Genomic DNA, 16,204 nt, shown 5'->3' on the forward strand with positions numbered 1-16,204 from the left:
CACTGAAAGAATACGGAATAATTTACTGTATGTGATATTAACAAGCTATGGAATATTTGTTTACTAAATTAAGTTATTTGATGAATGTGCAATTAGTATTGTCACTTAAGGCCCATACCCACTATGCAATTCTCCAACCAATTTTCTGGCGATTTTTTTTGAGTGACGAGCAATCTTTTGTGGCATGGATACAAACGTGCAATCATACGAATGACTTTTAGCAATGTGTGGTGATAGCGACTACCATGGAAAAGCAGATCTTTAAGCTCCCCAATGACTCTACGCAAAGTACTGGGGTCGCTTGACTTCCCATTCGCACCTGTCGTCTATTGTCACGTGTAACTGCCAGCCAGAAGATGAATCATGGAACGCTCGTTGTCAGGGGGGGCATCGCTGGATCCATCTTCCTCCATCAGGTGTTGGGTATCCAGCTTAACATCTACTCTAGATCTTGTGATAAATCTGACCATTGGGGTGAGGGGCAGCCCAGGTAAAGGGATATGCTAGGAACATACTTCTCCAAATGTTCAGAAGCTCTGTTGATGCTGAAGCTTCTTTGCCAAGCTGCTTGAGAAATAGATCACAGATTTATAGATTTTTCCCCCTCACACAGTAAGACATTTTCAAGTGTTGCTTTGATTGCACCTGCATGCCTCTGCAAAACATTTATTGCCCTGATGAAGTCTGAGACTGGGAGGCTAACAAGCACTATTAAGTTCACTTTTTCTACTAGGTGATATTTTCACACCTGATCAATAACATGCCCTTTAAGCCACCAGCAAGCGAGAAAATACTCGGAATCATTTTGGCAGTACTTTTTCACCTATTTTTTTAATTGCAGAGTACGTAAAAGTTATTTTAACCACTTCGTCCACAGGTCAGTAGATATACGTCCTCTGGGACTTCATCTAAGCCACAGGTCAGTAGATATACGTCTTGTAGCAGAAGCAGTGCTGTGCAGGATTGGGCTTGCTCCTGTGCACATTTCTGGCACTATCTGATGCAGCACTAATTGGTGAAGGGGAATATAAGTTTCCTGAGCTAATGAGATTGATTTTTACTATGAAAAATACTTGTATTTTCTCATTTCATAGTGAAAAACACACTCTGTAGCATTATTTCAGAATCAAATATCTTCACCATAAATTGTGACAGGAACATAATCTAAGTTTTGTGATAAGCAGTAAGAATTGCCAAACAAAATGTGTGTTTTTAATCTACAGTAGCACTTTTTATTTTTAAACTGGAATTGGTAAAACTGAAAAATACATGTTTTTTCTATTTTTTTCTTTGTTTTCCCATTAAAATTCATAGAAAACAAAATAGTTTGAGGGAAAAAATGGCATACAATGAAAGCCTAGTTTGTCTTGAAAAAAACAATATATATTTCATTTCTGTGTCATAAGTAGGGATAAAGTTATTTCTGATTAAATAGGGACATAGCTAAACTGTCAAAACTGCTCTGGTCAATAAGTACAAAACAAGGTCTGGATGCGAAGTGGTTAAACAGAAGATGCAGGCACCGATCGGCACCGAGGGGGCTGAGGGAAGCCCCAGGTGAGTTCATCTCATTTTTTTTGCCTGGCTTTAGGTTCACTTTAACCACTTGCCGACCGCGCACTCATACCGCGCGTCGGCAAAGTGGCAGCTGCAGGACCAGCGACGCAGTACTGCGTCGCCAGCTGCAGGCTGATTAATCAGGAAGCAGCCGCTCGCGCGAGCGGCTGCTTCCTGTCAAATCACGGCGGGGGGCTCCGTGAATAGCCTGCGGGCCGCCGATGGCGGCTCGCAGGCTAAATGTAAACACAAGCGGAAATAATCCGCTTTGTTTACATTGTACAGCGCTGCTGTAAGGCAGATCGGCGATCCCCGGCCAATCAGCGGCCGGGGATCACCGCCATGTGACAGGGGACGTCCTGTCACTGGCTGCACAGGACGGATAGCGTCCTGTGCAGCCCGGAATACCAGGGGGACCAGGTAGGAGAGGGAGGGGGGGGGATTTCGCCGCGGAGGGGGGCTTTGAGGTGCCCCCCCCCCCCCCCGCAACACTGGCAGGCAGGAGCGATCAGACCCCCCCAGCACATCATCCCCATAGTGGGGGAAAAAGGGGGGCGATCTGATCGCTTTAGATGCACCCTGATCTGTGCTGGGGGCTGTAGAGCCCACCCAGCACAGATCACAAATAACAGCGCTGGTCCTTAAGGGGGGGTAAAGGGTGGGTCCTCAAGTGGTTAAAGGACTTACGAGGTGAAATTAGTAAAAAAAAAAAGTTCAGTACCTGTCTTTATTCTGTATGCACGGAGGATGCCATCCGCTCCCTCCATTCACTTCCGCCGGGTCCCCCACTCTTTTTGCTAGACCCCCAGTTGGCCCCCGACCCCACCGCCCGGGTCAGGCTCTCATGCCACAGGTAAAATGGCCACTGGAGTTTGCCGCAGCTGCGCAGTCCGCATAGACGCGAGTGCGGTTGCGCACCTCTAGGGCCTCCCCCCGATCCACGCACAGGAGACAGCCTGTAGTGAGGATGCGGCGGGAGGAGGAGTCTTAGAGCTGTGCAGTTGCACGTGCGTCTATGCGGACTTCACAGTCGCGGCAAGCTCTGACAGCCATTTTACTTGTGGCATTAGAGCCCGACCGGGCGGTGGGGTCGGGGGCCGATCGGGGGTCTAGCAAAGAGCAGGGGACCCAGCGGAAGTGAACGGAGGGAGCGGATGGCGTCCTCCATGCATACAGAATAAAGACAGGTACTGAACTTTTTTTTACTAATCTCACCTCGTAAGTCTTTTAAGCATAGCCACAAAACTGCAAATTTACTGAGCTTTCAGAGCACCACACTGTTCTGAGTCAATGTTCTGCCGAATAGTTACAAGGTTTAAAAACAGGGTTAAAAAAAGGTTAAAGTTTGTTAGATCAGTTATACTCTCTCATGTTTGTCCATTGTTTTTCAACTTTTGTAAAGCAACCCTTTAAAGTCCTTATCATTATAGGACATGGGGCCTAGTTTACTGGGGTTCTCAGGGGTGGGGACACTGAAGTCAATTGCAGAACATAAGTGATAGAACCAATCCAGATTGGATATGATACAGATCATAGCAATTAACTGGCAAGACTTTGCAAATCGTGCTTGAGCCATTTTTGGGCTTAAAAGGGCTGATTAAAGGTTAACATTCAGTTAGAAGCAATTACAATTAATCCATGCCATGCACTGATGAGGATCAACCAATCCAAAACAGTCTGTATGTATGTTGGATTATTGTGGCTCTGTACAATTAAAGCTAATGGGATCTTTGTAAAAAAAAAAAAAAAAGAAAAAAAAGAAAAAGAAACCAGATACTTACCTAAGGAGAGGGTAGGCTCTGGGTCCTATAGCACCTTCCCTCTCCTCTCCCACTGCTCTCGTTCAGGCGGCAGCTTCTCCGTTCAAATCCCCCATGCTGTAGACTTTAGAAGTCTTCAGCAGCTAAGTCCTCCCGAAGACAGGCGACTCTATACTGCGCATGAGCGAGTGCGCGAGAGTGGGCGCTCGCGCTTGGGCAGTACGGAGCGGTCTGTCTTCTGGCGGAGACAGCAGCATTGACCAAAGTGGTTGGGGGAGCCAGCGCTACAACGGGGATCGGGAGAGGAGAGGAAATTCTCTATAGGTATCTGGATTTTTTTTAAGGTCGGTTCCCATTCACTTTAACAAGCTGACACATCATTGCAATTGCAATTGCAGAAGCAGTTCTGGAGGTGTGGTTAGCGTACAGGGAAAACAAAGGAAGATTTTCATATTCTGCAGTGATGCATTGTGGGAGACATCATTTGCTCACTCCAATCTGAATAATCACAAAAACCTTCTGTTCTAAGAAGGCAAACATTTGTTTTACATAACATTTTAGCATTTTCGGTCCTTTGTAGCCCCTTACACACTCCTAGGAGTTCTGGTTCACTGTGAGCTTGCTGGGTAATCTGTAACTCTGGGTGCTTAACTACCTAACGACCGCTTCACGCCAATGGACGTGAACGCGGTGGCAGCCCCAGGACCGCCTAACGCATCAGATCCTGGAGCCGGCTACTTAAGGAGATCACGCACGGGGTGCGCGTGCATCTCCATCTCGAGAAGCGGAGCACTGCCCCGCCTTCAGTCTCCGAGCGGCGATTGCCACTCGGGGGTATGTAAGGCGGCTAAACCGCCGTCTTTACATGTAGTACAGTGCTGTACTGGGGACAGCCGTGTGACACGGCTGTCACCTGGAGGACAAGAGAGTGATCGGCCCTCATAGGCAGAAGCCTATGACAGCCAATCGCCATGATTGGCCAGCTGGGGGAGGGAGGGGTTTGGGTGGCAAAATTTTTTTTTTAAAAAATAGAAAAATAAAAGAATAAATATTTACAAAAAAAAAATAAACTGGGGCGATCAGACCCCACCAACAGAGAGCTCTGTTGGTGGGGGAAAATGGAGGGGATCACTTGTGTGCTGTGTTGTGCGGTCCTGCAGCTTGGCCTTAAAGCTGCAGTGGCCAATTAAGCAAAAAATAGGCTGGTCTTTAGGGGGGTTTAACACTGCGGTCCTCAAGTGGTCCTACCCCATAGAGCCACATTAATCCATGCCATGCGCTGATGAGGATCAACCAATCTGAAACAGTCTGTAAGCTTGTTGGATTATTGTGGCTCTGTACAAATAACAAGCTAACACATTATTGCATTCCAGCGGTTCTGGAGGTGTGGTTAGCTTACAGGGGCAACAAATGATGATTTCCATATTCAGCAGTGATGCATTGTGGGAGAATGCTGAATAATCGCAAATACCTTATGTTTTGAGAAGGCAAACTCTTGTTAAGCAACTACAATGAGATATTTTGCTAATCAAAAAATTATCTCAGAGTTACTTTTAGAAAGTCCTAACCCCAAGCATGCCCAAGTGACTGCAGTTACAAAATCACTTTTTGACTGACCTTTCAGAAAACGTTGCTGTTGTCTCATATGATTCAAGCGAGGGCTGCAGACTCTTGCCACCAAGGAACAGATGATTCTTAACAAGCCAGACTTGGCTGACAGGATTACTTATATTCTCCAGAGTTTTTACAGCCTAGAGTAAATTAGTAAATCAGGCCTGCAGTCTTGGGTATTCAGCTCTATAGTGACAATACATTGCTTGCCCAGACTACATTTATATAAAATACTACATGTACTATGAATACAAATAAAGTGAAACAAAATGTGTTTCTCTTAGTTTTGATATCGTACAGCTAAAAAATAAACAGATAAAAAGTTAAAAATGCAAGTGAATATATCCAGGGTAACAACTATTCCAATTACAGGCCGCCGTGTTCCACATGACTACTCTAACAGGCTATTTTATTTTCTTGCTGGAAAATACATGTCATTGTGACACTAATGAATTATTTCTGAAATTGGACAGCAACATTTAACTGTTCATGCTAACATATGTAAAGAGGGTTTTCAAATCTGTTGTGGGCCAGAAAACTATAGCAAGCAAAGAAAAGGCCCAGTAAAAGGAGCAAGTAAACAAATCAGGGCAAGATAAGCAGGAGAAAGTGTAAGGTAAAAGTCATCATTTAAAAATATATGCGGAAATAATGTTTTGCATACAATTTCCTACAACAAGCTTAAACATGCAAATAGCAATAGAATCAAAACCGCACTCATTTAAAGCATTGACGGACATATTTAAAAAACCCTACAAGCTTATTGCAGTCTTTGACCATGTTAACAGTTCCGAAAGCACACAGTTAAAATCTATACCCTGTTTGGACCCTCTTATTTCTAATGATAACCAAGCTCCATGCACCAGTAAGGAGCCAGTTTAATTGGCTCTTGAACCCGTGAACACGATCTTGAACACGATCACTTTTAGCCAATCACAATCAAAAAGAGAAAAAAGGCTCTGATCCTTAAAGTGCGATAAAACTCTAACGTAACAGTCAGTAAAAACATGATTTCCTACTTTTTATTACCCATACATTTACTATATTTGCTTTAGTGCACAAGTTATATTGTCTGTTTACAAACTATAAATTCCAAAAGTACAATTTATCTGCTCTGAAAGCTGCCATTGCATTTGAAAGTTTGGATGTTTTTTTACAGTTTGCCAGCATCGATCGCTGCTGGTTTATGGAGCTTCGCTCTGTCGTTGAAGCGGGGAGCCATGCACGATCCCCACTAATCTCCTCCCCCAGGACTTGACACCTTTCAGCTTTTGGCGGTCCTGGGGGAGCCACTCTGCAGCCGCCAATCGTAATAGCAACATAGACATAGACCCCATTTTACAAAGGGCCAATGGCACAGTGTAAACAGGAATGGTCAAAATATTGGCACCCTTACATTTATATAAAAAGATGCCCCGATTCTCCCAGAAAATTCCTGCAATTACAAATGGTTTGGGATCATCATGTTTATTTATTTTGTTGGTGCCAGAAGAACACCAAAAATCAGAGGAAAGACATCAAATCCCACCTGCAAACACAGATCTGGATGTTCCCTCTGCCTAATGGTCAAACTGCCCAAATGTTAACTTTCTTACCCATATGCAATTAACTTTTTTCACCTGAGTTTTCTCCTAGATGATATTTTCAAAATTGTCAATAAACCACCAACAGACAAAAAAATACTTAAAATAACATTGACAGTACTTTTACACCTACTTGTTAGCACTTTTTCATTTGCAGAGTGCTAAAAAGTTATTTTTAATAGAAGATAAAAAATTATCTCCCGGTAGAAAACTCAGGAGAAAAACTTCATTGCATATGGGCCTCTGTGTCTGGTGAGGATTTTGCAGCAAAACCACTACTAAATATTTGGCCACATAATCTTAAACCGAATCTTTGGTGTAACTAAAAAAAAAAAAGTGGTATGTTGTAATGCTGGAAAGTTATAACAAAATGGTGCGTTTAAGGATCCTCAATAGAGCCTGTATCAGCTATTTTTCTTTGGCACATAGCTCCACCCCCTTACAGAGAAAGGCCTTTGCGTTTTCTCTATCTCCAACTCTTAACTACAGAAAAGGCTAATGCTCTTTTCTGCCGAAGGTGAAGCTACATGGTGGGACTCGGCTGATACAGAGGCGCCTATGAGAAATCTTTCACAGACGACGTGGCAGGTCATTTTAACGTTACTGCACTGGCATACCTCTTTTTGTTTTAGTAACACCAGAAGTACTCTTCAGGGAAAACAGGTAAAACAATTGGGGGCAGGGCTACTTCCTGCCTCAGCTTCATTTTGGTGCTCAGACTCTGTGTGTGTGTGTCTGTGTTGGGGGGGGGGGGGTCTGGGAGATTGTTTCCTACAGTTCTGTAAGTCTACCCTTCTATTAGTCTTCTGTATGCATGTTATCGAAGCCAATCAGGCTTTGCTGTCAGTTGAGTTAGGGAGAAATACATAAAATACATCATAATGCAGAAGATGTCGAGTCAGGTGGATATCAATATCCCTCGTAAACAGCAAATAATTACAAAACATGAAACGCTCATCCACAGTAAAACTCAAATCCAATAAAATGTTGTTTTTTTTCAGTATATGTAAAGCAGTCATATGAAGCTATCCAGCCATATTAATAGCATTTCAGTTACCAGACAAGATGTCTGCAACGCCTGCAAGCTATGAGCGTGCTAGGGTCTAATATTAGACAATTTACAGAGGAACAGAAACCCCTTAAAGGAGCAGCACCACTCACACATTTAGAGGAAAATTACAAAAATCTTTATTCAATGATCAAAGAATATACACCTCATTGGGCTCTTCACAAAACGTCTCATAAATCATTATTTATCACCTAATTGATAAAAATAACCTTTCAGCATATTTACAAGCAAAATAATCACTCAAATCACCGATTAACTTAATTTCAATATTACCTTTCTTACCTTAATTATATTACATGTTTACACTTTGGGAGCTTAAAAATGTAACATATATAAGTTGAAAACAGGTTAAAAAGATTTGTGAATCATGCCTATTATGTTTCAAAAGTTAAAATCTCCATATCAATAGTAAACAGATGCTATAAAGTCTCCCAGAGATGATGGATATTAAAGATGTTTACTTACCCGGGGCTTCCTCCAGCCCCATAAGCAAGGATGCATCCTTCTCCATCCTCCCGCGTGCCTCCGTAAAGCCGCGATCAGCTCCCAGTATTCGGCTCAGTCGGGCCCAGTCTGACTCAGTGATGTCAGCGAGGGTCTTCCGCACATGGGCAGAAGGCTTCTGCTGACATCACTAAGCCAAATATTGAAGCCGATTGCCGCTTAACGGAGATACTCAGGACGAAGGCGAGGGATGCATCTGTGCATATGGGGCTGGAGGAAGCTCTGGGTAAGTAAAATATCTTAATATCTGTAATCTCTGGTACACTTTAAAGGTTTTCTGTTCCTCTGCAAAAAGCATTTTAGTTATTACTACCATTGCAGATATACAGACTGCTTATCTCAACAGCTCACATCAGCTAATTAAGTTTAACTGTTTCCTCAACCTCCACATAATGCATCAAACAAGATACTGCTGCACGGACTAGCTGTCTTAACTACTCTGGAAAATAAATAAAAACTAAGCACAAGAGTTCTACTTCTCCCAAAAAAATCAAGATACTTGGTCCGATCCAGTTCACTTTTTTTCCTCCAAGTTTTCTCTAAAACCTTCGTAATAAAATGTCTTTTAAGCCAATAGCAAGCAAGAAAGTACGTTTTCACCTACTTGTTGGTACTTTTTCAATTACAGATGGCTAAAAGGAAATTTTAAACAGAAGATTAAAATTATCTTCAAGAGGAGAAAACTAAGGTGAAAATTTGAATTTGAGGCCCATTATGTAAGAACTATTGGAAAGCTTATTGTATTTGTGTATAACTATGATGTCAGTTGTTTAGGTTGAAAAAAGGCATATCAATCATAGTCAACCTTGTGACTGTGGTATAAGAACAGAAGTACATTTTTTCTTAACACTAGTATTACTATTAATATCCTCCCCAGTGCTTGAGATCTACTCACATTCATAATATTTTTGGACCATACCATTTTTGACATGTGCAATATTTTATGTATTGATGGCAGATTGTATTACACCCTTTACCCCAAGGTAAGGCAAGTAAAATGTATGCCTTGTTTGTATAGATATTATTTGGTTGCTGGAAAAAAGTTCATGTCTTTTTTTAATATTGGTTATTTGAGATGTGGCATCCTGGAACAGATATCGGCATATGAGAAAACTGATATATGGACGTTATCTCACCAAAAGGAATGTACATGGACAGATCTGTAAAACAGATGATGAATAAATGAGCTCAATGAAGATCACAGCTTTAAATGGTATCTGTACTGATTTATGCTCTCTGATTTTCTCTTTTAGTGTGTATACTGTACCCGTGCTAGGTGTGAGTTTTTTAAGTCATAAGCTAACCTATTAATGAGTGTATTCTTTGAGTTTAGTTTGACTTGTTTAACACTTGATAAAGGCATCCTGCCAAAAAAATTATCACCAATTAATTATGTGATGCACCAGTAATCTAATTACCCCTGAAATCTATTGAGCTCCAAATCTTGTTGTTTTTTCAGTGTGATTATGGATCTATTCTTTACTCACTCTTTATAAACCTACAAAATGATCAGTTTAGGTTGGCTTTAAAACTTTTATATTAAACTAATTACCGTAAGTTGTAATATATCAAGACAGCAATGTCCTTGATAACATATGCATAAAACAATATTAATACCTTAATTGTTTCAGTTATCTCATTGTTATATGCAATTGATTCTACTTACTATAAAAAAATAATAATAAACAAAACCAATGAAAGCTAATGATCTGTAAACATTTAAATGACTATTTTCAACAATGGATTGTGATATTTTGCATCAGGAATAATGCTCATTTTTAAAACATACTAGAACAGTTAAAAAAATAGTATGATAATGGGTTTATCATATTAAGGCAATAGTGGGAGGACTTATCTTATTTTCTTTTTTAATTACCCCTTCCCCTTCAAATGAAATGATCAATACAAAAAAAAAAAAGTATGAAAAAACTTCCACTTCCCTCAACTTAAAAATAATTTGCTAAATGTGTAAATACAAATGTCATTTCATGAGACAACAAACCATAATAACTTTCACAGAAGCATTACTGCGAGAGGTGGCAAAATAAAATTATTCACAGTTTAGATTTTGTTTTAACACTTACCAAAGCATCAAATGTAATTGATTTAGCATTGCATGTTATCTGTAATGATAATAGAAAATTTAATTAATTAAACATTTACATTCAAAACTTTGTTTTACCTACTAAATTGTTTTCCTGTATTTTTGGGGGGATTGCATGCATATAATGTACAAATTGTATAAAACAAATGATTCTCATGTTCTAATGATAAGCTCATAAGGTAAGTATTGCTTCAGCAGATAATATATAATGACATTTTTTAATTAAACTGATAAAGTCTTGACATTGGTCTGATTGACAGTTTGGGGAATTTTAGTTATTTATTTTATGTGGCAGCACAATGTATTATCTTGATTTGGAAAGAAAGATTTTCAGTAGGTCACTAATTATATGGTAAGTGTTTTTCCAGAAATAGCAGCCAACTATATATGTGTTTGCCGGGGGCACTGGTAAACCGCCAGATAACTTCTGTTTATTTTACATGATGTGGTTTGTATATTGACTGTCTCTTTTGTTAAAAATGTTCTTGTTTCGAAAAATGAAGAATCTTTAACAACCTAATTACCAGCGGTCTCTGCTCCCTTAAGGACCAGAGACTGCTGGTACCAGAAACCGCCGGATACTGATGGATCGCCACACATACCCGCCGCAACCACTGTCCACCTCAGGCCACCCACTCTGCTGTCTCTATGACTCCTGTTTAATGGCTCCTGACCATGTCTATTAATGTAAGCCAATGGGAGATACTTACATTGATAGACAGGGTCAGGAGCCAATGAAATCGGCTCCTGGCTGGCTACCAAGGCTCTGCTGTCACAGAGATTGCAAAACAGATGTGATGGGGAGACAACGGCAAGATCAGCTTAAGTAACGAGAGCAGCGAGAACGCACGGCATCAGTGAGTTAAAATCTATGCCCTGGCAGTAACATTAGCATCAAAACAGGGCATAGGTTTCAACTAGTACCGCCCTTAACCAGTTAAAAAAAGAAATAGCAGCCTACCTATCAGCAGTGAGTAAGTGAGATTCCGCAGGCCTCAGAAAATTAAAAAAAAAATCCAGTATTCTGCAAACCTGGCCTTTAAAAAAAACAAAAAACAAATGTTATATGAACTCAACTCTACAACTACTGATTTACAAAAAAAATCCTCAGTAAGGGTTCCACATGATGAGACAACATTTTAATAAAGCCATGACAGGTTCAAAGGATCAAGCTTTTTGATGAGTTACAGCCCAGACATGATAGCTTAGCATTTATGAAAACTGATAGACATGGAAGCATGATCTGGTAGACCCTGATGGGGTACAGGTAAATAAGACTGGTGATTCGGTTATGAACATGTTCTATTGTCTTCTTATGTGCAATCTAAACCTGGTTACAGGCATAAGAGAATTGATGGACATACAAAGCATGATCTGCTTTAACAACCAGAACAGAACAGATCATTATCAGACATTATCTGCAAGCATCAAGTTAGAAAAATGATGATCAAAATACCTGGACAATTTCTTTAGACCACTCCTGTCCTTTGTTTCATCATTCTTAAAAGTTACAACATGTTCTTCAGATTATTGAACAGATACAGTGGCAGGAAGGGGACGGCCTCTCCACCACTGATGTGGTAAATCAATACAATAGAACATATCATAAATAATTTAATAAATGGGAGTGGAGGTTGTGCTCGATATGCTGCATTCTACAAAACTTGCAGGTTAACTAGAAAGCAAATTTCTTGGCCATAGTCTCAAATTTGTATTGGATCATAATGCATTTCGCTTTGGTAGCTGAACCCTGAATTACATGTCCAAAAGGACATATTAGGTTATCAGTAGTGAAATATATTTGTCACATTCCCATACGTTGCCTAGCACAAGGAGAGCTGACTCTCGGCTGCTCTCTGCACCCAGCTAATAAGTTGATAAGCACACATTTTGTATAATCATAATTTCACATTGCAATTCGCTATTTTTCAAAAGCACTTGAGTTTTTGAGATAATTTATTTGAAAATACTAAGGAAAAATGTTTTTTAAACTTAGAAATATGAAAGTTTAAAAACACTTTTTCCTTTGCATATTCAAAATGTATTATCTCTAAAAGTTATTTTTGAAAACTTCTTTGACTTGTTCCCAATATTTTTTAAACATGCATAGCATGTATGGGGGGGCTTTGCTATTAACCGCTAAGTCAGCACAAAATTAAGTGAAATGTTGTGTAATTATGCACAATTACATGGATTACCTAAAATCAATTGCATGTCCAAACCCTAATTACGAATTTACGTATGGCCGCAATTGTGAAAAATTACGTGAAATTTTGCGTAATCTTAAGTAGCAGATTACGACCATCACTACTAACCACTGCCGGGAATACATACATATACATTATGGGAATTGTTCAGCTTCTGTACTTAGTATGCTCATTATCTCCTTACTTACCTTCTACTTATGTTTAAAGAGATTAGAGACGTGGTAAAAGAAGTTAAGAGCTGTTACAATCTAATGATCTATTATCCTCAACTCTTCCTTATAGTTGTGGGAATTGGCTTATAAGAACTAAATGACAGTGTAAAGAATGCTGCTTACACTGTCCATAGTGGACATTCCTAGACATGCTGACTTATGTTACAAGTCCATATCGTTACTGTTCAATATGCACATTTTCTTCCTGGTTAACAAATACAAGTTCACTTAAAATCATAAGAGACATAATTGGCAGTCAGTACAGTATCAGACAGCAAACGAATTTGTGTCCCTGCTTTAACTGCTGTATTATTATGAGAGAGGTATCATATTACTTAAACCTGACAAATTACTAAAAGATGTGCTCTGTTGTAAGGTACACTTTAAATCTGTCACTTTTCAAGAGAGTTTGTTAGACTGTTGAAGAACTTTTGAACATTTGAAGTGGACTCAGTTGGGTTTTTACATATTGTGTTTTGATATATGGTGTGAGCGCTGTGCAGACTGCATTTTTGTTGAAGAACTGTAGACTATTTCTACAGAGCTGCACTAGATTAAAGTTTTTCCTGATAACAACAGAGTTGAACACAGTGTGAGAAAAAGCTATGACAGACAAATCTTCCACTGTTATCCATGCACAGACTGAGGATCTTCACAACGAAGCAGGAGGGTATGGCAAATAGCGCAAAAAATAGGCGCCCCATAGCAGCAATACTATGCTGTGTGGGGCGTGTAAGAGTAATTTGGGGCTCCGCTAATTGCTACACCCAGAACACCTCCTTCAGAGCAATGACGACTGGGAGGAGGAATAGTATTTAATGCCGCCACTTGTCACTTGACAGGCAACCTTATTGGGCATATCAAAGCTTAGGGCTGGATAGAAGTAGCGCCCGTTATTTTAAAGGAATGCACATAAGTTACCAATGCATGCTACACAGCAGTAACGAGCACATCATGTGCACAGAGATTGTACCTCGCGCTGCTCAATTTAAGATGCGCTGCTTTACACCATGATTCCATATTGGTGTAAACTGCATTACAGGTCCCCACAAAGTCGTTAATTAAAGAGTCTCCATCTTTCCCATGTTGCTCTCCAAACTGCAAAAAAAATCATCACTGTAACCGATGTACACATTTTCCTGCTTTTTAAAGTTTGCCAGTCTCCACACCTCCAGGTGCTAAGAAAAACCTTTCCAGTTTGTAGCATGGTGGGCTAGGATCTGAATTGTCTGTCCCACAAACTCCTTAGACCATCATCTGAGCCAAAGCTAGATCGTGGATCTCCCAAAAACATACAGATAGGTTGATTTATTCCCGCCAAAATAATTGCAGATTATAACAGGGATTGAAACACAAGACAATGACTGACTATGGTAGGTATTAAATTGTAAACTCCTCTAAAGGAAAGTGAGTGACGTGGCCATATACACCATGTAAAAGTGCTGTGAAAGATGTCTGTGCTATACAGTATAAATACACAATAAATCTTCAAATGATTAATCATGCACCTTACCACCAGGTTGTTAACGTAGTTCTCTGATATCAAGTCCTGAGCACAGATGTTGCAGATGACAAATGTTTTGTCAGACTCCAAAAATAAATGAATGCCCTTATAGCAAAGATTTGATGAACAGATATAACAGCACATTACAGCTGCTCTTATGCATCTCTGCTGACAGATGAAGATGGCCTAACGTGGCTGCTAATTGATGGCTTATGCCTTGAGACCTTGTTGCTTTTGGGAACTCTGTTCCCTCTCTCAAAATTTTGCTGCTGAACAACTATCTCCTGCTCCTCATCCCTCTGGTGGTCCATGCCTTCACCCAATGCTAGGTCCTCCACCTCATCTACTAACACCTCCTCCTGTCCAGACTTAGGCCCTTAATCAATTCACTTTTTCTCCTCAGTTTTCTCCTAAGAGATATATTTTCATCCTCTCTTAACTTTTCAGCATGCTGCTATTGGAAAAGAACCAAAAAGTGTACCAAAACTACTGTCAAAATTATTCAGTATTTTCTTGCTTACTGGTGACTTAAAAGGCATTTTATTGATAAGGTGTTAAAATTGATACAAACAAAATAACATTTCTATTTTAGATAAATATAGTTTGCATAGAGGGGGCTGTGATCCCCTTCTGCTGACTGATGCCCGACGTTATGGACCATGAGGGTTGGTATTGTTCAGGGCATGGAACACAAAGTCAGAAGAGACTATAATCACTGGCCTATACCAGCCTTCACAGGGGGCAAGGGGCTAGTGGGACTTGAGAAGGTAGCTTATTAATTTAATGATTTTAACCTCGAGGACCACAGTGTTAAACCCCCCTAGTGACCAGGACATTTTTAGAGAAATAGGCACTGCAGCTTTAAGGCCAAGCTGCAGGGCCACACGACACAACACACTAGCGATTCCTGCCCCTTTTCTCCACACCAACAGAGCTCTCTGTTGGTGGGGTCTGATCGCCCCCCAAATGTTTGTTTGTTTTGTATTTTTGTTTATGTTTATTTTTAATAAAAAATGTGTTTTTTTTATATTTGTTATACTGCCCCCTCTCCCCCTCCCCCTGCCAGCCAATACACGTGATCAGCTGTCATAGGCTTCAGCCTATGACAGCCGATCACCCCTGTGCCTAAGGAGGGGACAGCCGTGTCACACAGCTGTCCCCAGTACAGCGCTGCTGTAGATTGCAGTGCTGTGCCAGTAATTAGACAGCGTTTTTGCCATCTACAGTTTCCTGAGCGGCGATCGCCGCTCGGAGACTGAAGGTGGAGCTCTGCTCCGCCCAATTAAGCGGGAGATGCGCGCACACCCTGCGTGCGATCTCCTGCAAAACAGAGCCCCAGGACTTTACGCCGATTGGCGTTAGGCGGACATGGGGCTGCCGTCGCGGCCACGCACATCGGCGTGAAGCGGTCGGCTACAGGTTAAAAAATGTATTTTTTTTTTAAATCTTGAAGTCCCACTTTGTCACACAGCTCCCTCAAAAATAAATATAGAAACAGTGCTTACACATTTATGTATATTGATGATTGCACTAAGATGGTGACTGACCTGCATAATTATTACAAATATGTGCAGTGGAGATGCAGGGGTCTTACAGTGAAATTGTCAGCAATTACACTTTTACAGTACTGCATAAATTATTACTACCAGCAGCATGAACTGCAAGTTACACTATTGGTTCAATCGTTGCTATGGTAACAAGCATACTACAATGTGCAATAGTAATATGTGTTACCATAGCAACACTCATGCTACTTGAGCACTGTAGGTCACAATAACAGCAAAACTCGCTGTAGACGCTACCAGTAGTAACAGTAATATTGTCATGTGTGGTCTGTGCATATGCTTTTGCGCATTAACCCCTATGTCCCTAAAATCTTAAAATTAAAAAGATCCTCTGCAAAAGACAGTGACAAAGCCTCCCTCCATAGCAGAACCGCCTTGTCCTTTGTTATGCATGTTGCATAAGGTACTCTTCTCCATGTCGAATGCTAGGAAGGGGGTAAGGTTGATGGTATGAGTGGGGCTTATTAAGTAATCTTTTAGTCCTCTTTAAAGGGAACCCGAGGTGAGAGGGGATATGGAGACTGACAA

General features: G+C 40.6%; 1 long non-coding RNA gene across 1 annotated transcript; it reads right to left on the bottom strand.

Moving 5' to 3' along the window:
- Window positions 1-337: 337 nt before the first annotated feature.
- LOC137563867 (uncharacterized) lies at window positions 338-15,781 on the bottom strand. Its single transcript, XR_011030458.1, has 5 exons — window positions 15,659-15,781; window positions 11,150-11,225; window positions 10,169-10,207; window positions 4,935-5,068; window positions 338-564 (listed from the first exon to the last, which is right to left on the bottom strand). It is a non-coding gene; the product is annotated as an uncharacterized lncRNA (long non-coding RNA).
- Window positions 15,782-16,204: the final 423 nt, after the last annotated feature.

Source organism: Hyperolius riggenbachi, chromosome 3 (assembly GCF_040937935.1).
Source record: "Hyperolius riggenbachi isolate aHypRig1 chromosome 3, aHypRig1.pri, whole genome shotgun sequence".
Taxonomy (NCBI): Eukaryota; Metazoa; Chordata; class Amphibia; order Anura; family Hyperoliidae; genus Hyperolius; species Hyperolius riggenbachi.